Source organism: Oryza sativa, chromosome 2 (assembly GCF_034140825.1).
Source record: "Oryza sativa Japonica Group chromosome 2, ASM3414082v1".
NCBI classification, from domain to species: Eukaryota; Viridiplantae; Streptophyta; class Magnoliopsida; order Poales; family Poaceae; genus Oryza; species Oryza sativa.
This window is the reverse complement of record NC_089036.1, coordinates 18,644,226-18,657,027: the sequence shown is the minus strand read 5'-3', so window position 1 is coordinate 18,657,027 and position 12,802 is coordinate 18,644,226.

The following is a 12,802-nucleotide window of genomic DNA, read 5'->3' as shown; positions in this document are numbered from 1 at the left end:
GCGAAATCGGGTGCAGGACCACATCCCCTCTTTATTCTATTATCTAGGCTAAGTACTAAAAGCAGGTACAATAATGGGAGGCAGTAGTTCCACGTGAACGTGCTGATGAAGCCTAGAGGGGGGGGGGTGAATAGGCTGTCTCTGAAAACTTAAAAACAAATTGCAGCGGTAAAATTCAAACAGACTCGGAACTTCCTGGTAAGGAACTCCGGAACTTCCGGCCTCCCAGGCCCGGAACTTCCGGTGTTTTAAGACAGGAACTTCCGGGTAACAGAATAGAGATGAAATTCAAATTTCGAAACAAGTGACTAAGCCAAACTTCACAAGATGGTGCACAGGTATTCTAAGCAGAGGATATATCACAGAATCATCCACAGAAGCATCACCGAAAGAGACGAGCAATTTTTTCCCGAAGTTCGGATCTTGCAATCCTACTCTCCGTTGAGGAGCTCCAAAGAGCTAGGTCTCGATTAACCCCTTGCCTCACTTGTGCAAAAACCCCAGAGGAAATCCACAGCCTTCAACCCAAAACACCCCTAGGCAAATTTCTAGAATTGAGTGACCACCAAGATCCAACTCAACCTACTTCTAGAAATCCACCACAAGTGTGGGTTGCTCTACTTGGAAAGCTTCTAGAATCTCAGCACAAGAACTTCACTAACTTACCTCATTCCCTTTCGGAGGAGAGGAAATCCTTCACAAACTTACCCGGGACATCCACAATATGCAACGGATTCTCGCGGGCGACACCTAACCGTCTAGGAGATCATCTCCAAGAGTAATAAGCACCGAGATGACAGCCCACGAGATATTCCAAGTGCTCACCCAAGATCCTAGTCTTCACACCTCTCCAAATCTTCTTCTCTCCCTCTCAATCTCTCATTCACACAAGAATTAGGCTCTAGATTGAGTGGAGAAGGCAAGAAACACTTGAGAGAGGCTAGCAATAGCTCTAGGTTTGAAAAGTGAAAGTGGAATGGCCAAGGAACGAGCTGGAAACGAGCTGTATATATATAACGGCTAGGTGATGTCATCTAACCGTTACTCACAAATTTGAACTGGAAACTAGACAGGAAGTTCCGGACCTGGAAGACCGGAACTTCCGGACTACACTTAGGAAAATCTTTTTCACAAGGCCGGAACTTCCGAACCTGGAAGATAGGAAGTTCCGGACTTGCAATTTTGAATAGATGGAGTATTTGCAAAAATGACTCCTAGGGAAACTTTGACACTAGATTCACACTAAGAGCACTTGACATATCTCTGAGCATCACCTGGAACCCCTCTTAATAGTACGGTTTTTCCTAAAAACTCGATTGCAATAAATAAACTATCCTATGCACTTCTCGAGTTCCGGTCCACTTGATTTTATACTTTTGACGGGGTCTCCAAGCATCCATCTTCCACACCTTGGACTAATGCATCTGAAAGTAGCTCAATAAACTCATTAGTCCCTTAACCACATTTGTCATTAATCACCAAAACCCACTAGAGGGATTAATGCACTTTCACCACGTAGGATTTTGTGATGATCTGGAGGAGAGAGGGGGAGAGAGAGAGTGAGCCGGTGACTAAATCTGCACGCGACGCTCGAGGAAATTGTGGGGCCCACCTAGCGTAGCCTCTTCTCGACGCAAGGCATGGAGAAGCATCGGCGCGCTCCGCACGGTCACCGCCGCACAGCCCGACCACCGCCGTCTTCCGCATCAGCCGCGTGGCCCGGCCGCTGCTACCCCCGTCGCCCGCCGCAACCCCCGTCGCCCGCCGCATAGCCACCGTCGTCTTCCGCCTCCACCGCACGGTCCGACCGCCGCCGTCTTCCGCATTAGCGCGCGGCCTGGCCGCCGCTGCCCCCGTCGCCCGCCGCATAGCCGCCGTCGTCTTCCGCCTCCACCGCACGGCCCGACCACCGTCGTCTTCCGCATCAGCCACGCGCCTCGGCCGCCGCTGCCCCCGCCGCCGCACAGCCGTCGTCGTCTTCCACCTCCACCGCACGGCCCGACCGCCGCCGTCTTCCGCATTAGCGCGCGGCCTGGCCGCCGCTGCCCCCGTCGCCCGCCGCGCAGCCGCCGTCGTCTTCCGCCTCTACCGCACGGCCCGACCACCGTCGTCTTCCGCATCAGCCATGCCCCTCGGCCGCCGCTGCCCCCGTCGCCCGCCGCACAGCCGTCGTCGTCTTCCGCCTCCACCACACGGCCCGACCACCGTCGTCTTCCGCATCAGCCACGTGCCTCGGCCGCCGCTGCCCCCGTCGCCCGCCGCACAGCCGTCGTCGTCTTCCACCTCCACCGCACGGCCCAACCGCCGCCGTCTTCCGCATCAGCCGCGCGGGCTGGCCGCCGCTGCCCCCGTCGCTTGCCACACAACCGTAGTAGTCTTTCGCCTCCACCGCACGGCCCGACCACCGCCGTCTTGTCACGCCCTGAAGTTCTTCTCCCTAGCAAAAATCCAATTGATAAATTGTTTCAAGAAATTATTTGTTTAAGGGCAAGAGAGAAATCCTAAATTAATAAATACAAATAATAATCGGAATCGGCATGTGGAATTTTTCTTGGATTCTACATGTCAAAATATGCTAACATGAATTTTAGTGGAATTTTCAGAGCCTTGGAAATAATTTTAACCAATTAAAATAAGCAAAGTGCAATATTAAATCCCTGGGAAAATCCTTTTTCTCTTTTCTCTTTTCTTTTTCCTCCTTTTTCCTTTTCTTGGGCCGTCGGCCCATTCCTTCCGCGCCGGTCCGCCTCTCCTCCCCTCCTCGAAGTCCTCCCTCCCTCCCTCTCTCCTTCGGGCGCCGACAGATGGGGCCCACCTGTCGGTCGTCTTCCTCCTCTAGCCGTTGGAGCCGGCGCTCCAACCGCCGGCGCCCCACCTCCTCCACTCCGCATCCGTGCCCCACTCCGCCGCCCGCACTTCCCGCGCCCACGTCGCCGCGACGCCGCCCACGCCCTCACCTTCCCGCCCGCTCCGAGCGCCCAAAATGGGCGGGATTCAATTCGAATCCCCCCCACTCTCTCTCTCTCCACCTCCCACGTCACCGGTGGCCGTCGAGCTCCGGCCGCGCACCGCCGCTGCTAGAGCTGCCGCCGCGCCAAGCCGTCACCACCGTTAGCTTCGCCGTCGTGAGGGCTATCCCGGCCGCCGCTTGCTTGCCGTGCGCCACCGCCGCACCGCTCTCCCCACGCGCCGCCACCTACCGCCGCCTCCAACCGCCGCTAGCCGTCGCTAGTGCCGTCGCCGCGCCGCTCCATTGCCGCCATTGGACTCGCGAGATCGAGGCCTGTCTCGTCCATCCCGCGCGGCCCACCGTCCGCCGCTTGCCGCCGCCGGCCGCCGTAGTCTTCACCCACTCCGGCCGAATCCCCTGTAAGAACTCCCACCCCTTCTCTTCCTCTCGCGCGCGCCGCCGCTCCTCGCGTGCGTGTCGCCGCAATGCGCCGTCGCTCGCGTCGCCGGCCGCCGCCGTCTTCTCGCCGGCCGCCGCCGTCGGTGCCCGCTTACCGCCGTCGCCCTCGCCATAACCGGCCGACCGGCTTGAAGCCGAGCCGAGCCAGGCCGCCTTCCTCCTCCCCATGAGCCGTCGCCCGGTGGGCCCCGCCTGCCAGCCGCCCCCTTCTCCCTCTCTTAGTGCCGCTGACCAGTGGGGCCCGCATGTCGGCGCCGCCCCCCTTGTGTTGACGTCAGCCCTGGGATGAATTATTGCGCAATAAATTGATTAAGGGTTTTTCTTTTATAGTAAAAACACAGAGAATCTTCTAAAAATCATAACTAATTCATCCGAGCTCCGATTAAGTCCATTCAAGTCTCAGTAAATCAAGAAAAATGTGTAGAATTCATTAAAAATGGTTTTGTTCTCTGTTTCAGTAGTCTTATAGCATGTTTTGCTTGTGTGCTTTGTTTGTCGCGTAGATTTCGGCCGTTTCGTCGATTCGCGGTTTCTCGAAGACGTTGCTGTGGTTCCATCAGTGCGAGAGCAAGGCAAGTCACACATTACAATTGATCATATTGTACCCAATTTACAAATGTCCCGTATTTCTATTAAATATTGCATTGTTTTACAATATCACGTGGGATGGGTCATATTACTCAGCTATATGTTGTTTCCCTTACGCCATTGATAACTTGGGTATTAAAATGACTAGATGTTGGTTTAGGAGATGCTTAGCCCTGCTTAGTTCAACTAGTGCACAAAGGGGGATCACATTAAAGCATAGACTTTGATTATTGGCATAGCTTTGGTTTAGTGCCACCATAATGGTGTTGGTTAATTAAAATACACTACATGGTGGGCTGTGGGTGCATGGTTTTGCTAGTCGTGCCCATGGCAAATAAGGACCGGTTCGCGGGATGCCCTGGAAGAACCTATCGTACTTACCACAACCAGTGTGGGCAACGGCTGGGCTTGTAGTGTAGCTTTTCTCTAGCCGACGTACCCAGGCGAGGGTGGGCGTGATGGAGTTGGGTCAGCCGGGGTGTCCGGTTGATCGGCTTCCGGATTCACCGCGGCACGAAAGGGGGGCTGCCCGTTGCCTGCTGGGGACGGGGGCGAACCCTAAGGTGTGGTGCGATCGGTTAGAGGGGGTTATGCGAAGGGTCCTGTCACGGCCTCTTTTCCGTATGTCGTGGTAGCATGTCGGCGCACGGGAACGTGTCGTGGGGCTGTGTCTTGTGGGTACAGTTGTACACCTCTGATCAGAGTAAAACTATTCGAATAGCCGTGCCCGCGGTTATGGGCGGTCAACCAGATTCACCGTGATTAGTTTCACCCCTAGTTAGCTAATGGAACTGGTTAGTTCAGGTGGTGGTTTTGGCCTGTTGCAACGTGGTGTAACGTTGGACAGTGATTGGTTAATATGGATTAATTACTGCAACTATTTTACTGCTTTCAACTACTGCTTTGAAATGCCGGCTTTATGCAAAAGAACATTTAGCCTCCCTTGGATATATCTTGCATCATACCTTCTCTTCCGGTATGACTTGCTGAGTACAGTAGATAATACTCAGTCTTGCTCTGTTTTCCCCCTCTCCAGAGTTGAAGTTCTTCTCAGTTGGAGATGTCTCGAAGAGGTTGGTTTCGTCGCTGCCGTTAAGGATTGCCTGTGGAATGGAATCGCCCGCTGCAAGAGTCAAGTCTTCAGGCTTAGCTCGCTTTTATCTTTTCCGCTGTATTTGTAATTTGTTATATTTTTGTAAGACGTGGATCTATATGTCAACAATTGTCGTTTGTGTACCCTGGCTGGTCCTGGACAGGGGTTTAATGCACATTCAGCTTAGAAATTCTGGTTTGTGGATTTCTGGGTGTGACACGTCTTCATCAGCCGCGCGGCCCGGGCGACGGGCGTCGCGCGCCGCACAGCTGTCGTCGTCTGTCGCCTTCACCACGCGGCCCGGCCGCCGCCGTCTTCCGCCTCAGCCGCGCGGCCCGGTTGCCGCTGCCGCCGTCTTCTGCCTCAGCCGCGCGGCCCGGCCGCCGCTGCCCCGGGCACCCGCCGCACGGCCGCCGCTGTCTTCCGCCTCCGCCGCGTGGCCCGGCCACCGTACCGCCGCTGCCATCTTCCTCCTCCGCCAAGTGGCCCGGCCGCCGCTGCCCCCGTCGCCCGCCGCCGATGTCTACCACGTCCGTGGCGCAGCCGCCACCATCTCCTGTGTCCGCCGCCGCCGTGAGACCCTCGTCGGTGTCAGGAACTGAGGGGATAGAGGGAGAAAGAGAACGTGAGGTAGGAGAAGATGGTGGGTCCCACAAATCTATAAAATATCTGTGTTATAGTATTTCTATTGTAGATATTGGCTACACTGTTTACTATATATGGCATGGCTATTTTTTTGGAACCAACAGCGGGCTGTGTTATTGACCTTGCTCTAAGTGGGCCTAATACATGGAATTCGTCTCAGGAAAATGTTTTCCCTTTTTTTAAATCACTTCTCTTTCTTACTGTAAAGTTCAAGAAATACACGGAATACACCAATTGGAAAATTTATAGCCAAATACTCCCTCTGTTTCTAAATATTTGACACCATTAACTTTTTAGCACATGTTTAACCGTTCGTCTTATTCAAAAACTTTTGTGAAATATGTGAAACTATATGTATACATATAAGTATATTTAACAATAAAACAAATGATAGGAAAAGAATTAATAATTACTTAAATTTTTTTGAATAAGACGAACGGTCAAACATATTTAAAAAGTCAACGGCGTCAAATATTTAGTAACAGAGGGAGTAAGTTCTATGAATATCATACTATTTATAGGATTTTATTTGATTTTATTTCCTTTTTATCAATTCAAATTTGAATTTGAATGAAACCCATTGAAATTTCAGACAGCTTCTACTTTCGAGCCACGTCAAAACCTCGATTTTCCATGGAATTCGACCACTTTTTCATCGGAATTGTGAACCCTGCATAGCATCAGAAACTATGGACTATGGTAATCCCCGATGCGAAACCAGCGTCGAGCGACACTCGAACACGGAATATTCACTACTTCCTTCGTTTCATATTATAAGACTTTCTAACATTGTCCACGTTCATATATATGTTAATGAATTTAGACATATATGTGTATCTAGATTCATTAACATCTATATGAATGTGAGCAATGCTTGAAAGTCTTATAACCTGAAATGGAGGTAGTACGTTACTAAGGCACCGTATCTCAACAACAGCACCATTTCTTTTTTCAAAAAGGAAATAATAAATACATACGAAATATTTCGCGTTGTCATATATTTATGCACATTTTACAACGGGATACTCCTCCATTGTAAAACATAATGAGCGTGCACGTACAAGGCACGTCAACATATATTGACCATATACATCCATCGTCTAAATCAATCATGAGGGTTAGTATGTGGTAACATAAATCATAAAAAAAAACCTATGTTAGTAATGTAATCTTATCGGAATAAATCATTCCTGAAGATGTTGATAGTAAGTCCCATATCAATCCTCATTGGTTATCTTTTCACATGTTGGCGAGCTTACCATATCAATTTGAGGTTATGTATGTACTTAAAGATTTCTTGTTTGATCAAATTTATTTTGAATTTGTAAAAATAAACCCCCTACCCCCATGCCTTTCTCTATGCCATTTTTCTTCCGGACACTGACATTTTCCCTCTGCATATGTCTGAAGCAGCAACAAACACTGACTAAACATGTCAACGTGTGTAAGTTATTTTCATGATGAGCCGACTCACAGCTGTACCGGCTCCCCTACACGTTCACGTCTTTCACCACCGGTTTGCTCTGCTCCCTGTGACACCACAGCTCCTTGTACAACATGGCCACCAACGTCGCCGGCCGCCGTGGCGCCGAAGCTGTGGAACCAGCGTTGGCCGTTGCCGCCGCCGCCACAGCGGCGGCGCACGCCCCACGGGTTGTGCCACAGGTCCACTCGGTATCGCAACCACCACTCTTGGTCATCGTCATCAACCGCCGCCGCCATCCAAACTTCGTGGGTGGCCACGCTCGTGCGGATGCGATGCACGTAGCACAGCTCGCCGGCGAGGTCCGCGAGACGGTCGTCGTTGTCGCAGGCCGTGCAGCCCGGAGAGGATGGGACCGCGTCGAACGCCTCGTCTCGCAGGCTGAACCACAGCAGCGCGCATGGCTGAGACTCGTTGATGAACCTGTAGATGGAACCCCCACGCGTGCAGGCAGCGGGTCTCCTCCCGCCAAGACTGATGGCACGCGACGGGTCTTGCATGCGCTGCCATCCATCGCCAGCGCCTGCGCCGAGCGTGAAGATCTCGTGTCCGATGTCGTAGACCGGCAGATCGTTGTGGGACTTGCGGTAGAAGCACCTGACAACGATGTACCTGTTCCACCACAGGTTGAAGCCGACCGCTGCCGTTGATTCTGTAGACTGTGGGCATGGGCCGCTGCCGCTGCCGGGCGGTAGCACGACGAGCTCCTGGGTGGCCGGGTTGCACACGAACATGGCCCTGCCATAGGTGGCAAAGGCGACAAGGCCGTCGCAGTGGGTGGGGATGATATGGCGGGTGATACGGCCGCCCTTAGGGATAGACTTGTGGAGCATCGGATCAATCTCGGCGGTGATGTCTAGCGGCGGCGCCGCCATCGCTCTCGCTCCTGGTCTAGCCGCCGCTCGCAGGGTAAGCCTTAGCCGGTGGAAGCTGACAACCTCGGAGTTGGAGAGCGCTTCGTCGTCCCATATATCTTCCGTGCTCACGACGGCGAGCAAGGACGATGTTGGCGGCTGCCTTGCGCGTGACCGCTCGAGGTGGCAGCGGATCAAGGCGGGGTCGTCGTCGGCAGTGTGCCACGAGCGGCAAACTTCCCTGAAACGTGCGGGGGATGTTACTGGGAGGTTCACGAAGATGTGGGATCGGGGATGGATGTGGCGGTGCCTGCATAATCTTCTGGGATTGCGGCAGCACCGGCGGTGGCCGGTGGATGCGGTGGATTGATTTGCCGGTGAGGTGAGGCGGGTGGAGCGGCGGCGTGGGTTCGTTCCGGTGGGCGGCGCGGCATGGGGATGGCGTGGTGTGCTGCGGTTTCTTTCTTTTGCAGCGATTCTTTTTTTTCGTGCGCGGTGCGGTTTCTTTCTTAGGGATGACAGGTGAGACCCACGCGAGAGTGGATCTAAAAGATTGCGGGATTGGTATTGAAGTGGTACTTTTTATATTATTAGATTATTAGTATAGAGTATAGATATAGATTTAATCAAGAATTTTTGTAACCGGACCCACATGTCAATGAGATAATAAGGCAGGATTAAGAGGATGATTACTGTGCAAGATTAATTAAAGAAACATGAGTCCCACCTGACAGTGTCCCTTTTCTTCTCTTCACGATTTCTCCTCTTCTCGTTCTTCTTTCTTCTTCACGCGCGCACGAGCGGACGAGGGCGAGGCGCGGCGAGGGGTGCGGGGCACGGGACGGCGGCCGGCGCAGCGATGGCAGAGGCCGGAGGGGCGAAGGAGCCGGAGCCGGGAATCGGCGGCCGGGAAGGAGGACCAGGCGGTGGCTTCGGTGGCTCTCCGGCCGAGCAGCAGCATGTTGTCCCAGGGTCCCGGGAGACCGGCAGAAGACGACGGCGGAGGCGGCGCTCGCGCGGCCGGCTTGGCCATGCGGAGGCAGCGCGTGGCGGTGCCCCGGTTGGCGACAGTGGAGGGGCGCTGCCGAGGCGGCGAAAGGAGGAGGCGGGGTGGTCGGGTGAGGCGAGGCCCGGCATGGTCGGGTGAGGCGAGGTGGGAAGTCACGCCGGCGCGGCGGCGTGGCTGGTGAGGTGGGCGGCGGAGACGTGCGTTATTTTTTTCGTTCTTTTTGGCGTGCAGTTTCTTTTTCGGAGCGAGACGTGGTGTTAATCCGGTGCTAATTGCAACTGCAGGGTTAATCCAGCACTAATTGCAATCGGTGGTGTTAATTGCACTAAACAACTCTACTTTTTTATTAGTCTAGATAATTTTCTAATAACTGAACTTAAAACATATGTATTTCGTGTCATAAATGCAGTATCCTTATATTTGTTTTATTATATTTATGACATTAATTTTGTAATTGTTTGATACTTCCTCCGTTTCATAATGTAAGACTTTCTAACATTGCCCATATCCATAGAAATGATAATGAAACATAGATTCATTAACATCTATATAAATGTGGGCAATACCAGAAAGTCTTACAAATGAAACGGAGGGAGTAATATATTACGAAATAAATAAGTAATAAAATCACACTGGTCTCTACGCATCTACTAGGATGCACACGATAAAGATTGAGAAAAAAAACCAAGATAGCATGAACAAATCATGCCATTTTGGGATATCAAATTCTCCAACAGACCGCAACACAACTATGATGCACACTCTAGAACAAATCTCCTATTGTTTGTGTTTCATCTTATAAACCACTGTGTAATTTTGAATTTTAAAATTTATTTTTAGATTTGTTTTTGGACTTTCCTCATAGTAGTTTTTCTATAACATTGGCCTTTTAAAATCTCTATGGACATATATATCGAAGCTTTGCTCACAGTTTATTCTGCCACATGATAGCAGTAGCACTACTACAATATAAATCTCATGTAGCGGCACTCCTCTAAAATCTGGAGTTCTAAAGTGTAGAGATATTTTCAGAGGCACTTTAAATATTGTCTAAAATACTTTTAATCTACAGACACTTTTATATATTTTGTTAAATTTATCTTCTAAAATATGCATGATATATAATAGCATTTTCTTGAGACATTTCAATCTCTGTAGAGATACTTATCGGAATTTTAATCTATGTGAAATAACTAAATATAAATAACACGAGGCACACGTATACAACTAGTACTATGAGGTTGAGATGGTTAGAGCATTCAAGTTAAAAATGATGTACAGGTGAGGTTTCGGACAGGGGGTCGCCGGGGATTATTGCCCCGGGCTCCTCGTGGAAATCTCCCCTAGTATTACCCCTCCGGGCCTAAAAGCTGTAGGTGCCGTCGGTAGCTTGGGCAGAGCGGTGGGGCTAGCGATCAATCCGAGGGCAACATCACTATACCAATTGCAGTGCGGTGCCCAGAAAGGGCCTGTTCACTTTGATGCCAAAAAAAACCTTACCAAATTTTGGTAAAGTTGCCAAAAAAATGGTTACATTTAGTTTGCTGCTAAATTTTGGAAACTATATAAGAAATCCTAATTTTGGCAACTATGCCAAATTTTGGTAATATCAAATTTTAGTAAGGTTTTTTTTGGCATCAAAGTGAACAGGCCCAAAATTACAGATCAAGATTACAGCTCGCTCGTATGCAACCAAGAGGTGGCGAGGCCTAAAAATACTGGTAATGCCGCGTTGCTCAAAGCTACAGGCTACAGGGATGAGGCAACGTGTCATAGTCAGGCTGGAAGATTTATAACTTCACCACCAAGGGAGGATAACGGCGGCGACTCTAACGTGACATGGCTTCGGCCACCTGTTTCATGATCACGTGGCGAGAGAAGTAAGACTCAGCTATCCCGGGCCTTCTGACTAGGGAGCCCGGGGCATAGTAAAAATAGCCACACACCATAATTCTCTCATTAATTCAAAGATGTTAGAGGGAGCAATGATAAGACATAGCATGGGTTTTCCCGAGATGTTAGCGGCACTTTAGACACCCCCTTTCTATGAAAGGAGGGGTCATGCCAATTAGAAATGACTTTTTGACTATTTGAAGGAGAAGAAAACCCTAAAAAGAACTAACACTGTAAACCTCTTGCATCCACATAGTGCTAGACACAGGAGTAGTGTATTATGCTTCCGAATGGTCTGAACATGTATATTTGTTTTGAGTGTTCACATGATCTTAACTCGATCTCTCGCCCCTTGGACGAATCTCTAAAGGAGGAGGGGGGGAGGGAGGGTCATTAGTAGGAAAATGATTTGTTGCCACGAAAAAAATCATGGCAACAATACTAAAATCGTGGCAATAGACCGGTCTCTCTTTCCTGTTGTAGGAGAAGCTATCTCTAACACCTACCGTATTACATATTGTATGGATCTGACCCACCTCAGTAGGGTATAGACTGTGTGGCTATCTAGTTCCTATAATCTCCACACACCCTATTATTGTTTTAGTTTTATTCATAAATGTTATGGATTATCGTGTCACGCTTCTCGAGCTTGTACTACGAATTTTGCAAAAACTTTCTTCATTAACATTTCTTTAAAAAACTTTTTAAAAGCATTTTGAATATTTAACTTTTTAACATTCATTCTTTTTTTTTCATTTGTGCTCTTGAGTAATTGTCATAAATTCAGTTTTATCCATAATCCATAATCTACCAAAAGTTTAGAACAGTGGAGATTGCACTCGGAAAATCGTATAAAAATCAAACAGCTGGGCATTCAATTTTGTATACACCATATAGGCATAGGTGTCTTATAATACCTTTATAATTCGAATAAATGGTAATATTTTAGACATGGACTCATTTTCTATAAGGTGTAAATTTTTTTTGGATGTTATACTAAATTGCCTTTCTACGCATACTCTTCTTTAGTATAATCTACCTCATTATAATTTGGATCCATGTTCCAATATGAATGTTATTTATGAGCTATATGTTTCCTTTTTGTTGCTCTATAAAAGTTATACTGTAGTAGTCTAATAGACAGATATTACAAACTTTATGCGCAATTTGTGCAAACATCATGCATGTCTTCGAATTAGAGCATATATGAGATCTTTTATATATATATATATATATATATATATATATATATATATATATATATATATATATATATATATATATATATATATATATATATATATATATATATATATATATATATATATATATATATATATATATATATATATATATATATATATATATATATATATATATACCTAATTAAAAAATACGTATGGCTTCCGTAAAAAAATTTCGTCCGTAAGTTTTGTCCGAGATTAACCGTTCGTCTCCGATATTTTCCTTTGCGCAAAAAATCATCCCTATCCGATTTTCCTCGCACACGTACGCGCTAGCTTAGATATGGGCCCAGCTTTGTGCGTCTCGCTCTGCCCAGCGTCACTGCTGATCTCCTCTCTGGACCGGCTGGGCCATCTGCCCACAGCCCCTAACTGCAAGTCTGTAACTGCTCCTTAGCCGGTCTCTACCTGAGCCAAATGGGTCTGCTGCCCTTAGCCACCACATAGCTTATGCATATGATATGACGTGAAGTTATATTCTCTTGGTGATTTAAAAATAAAATTCTTCTCTACTCTTTTTATATTTATATTTATATTTTCTCATAATTTAATATAAATCTTTTCTCCCAATATCTTAGATCTTG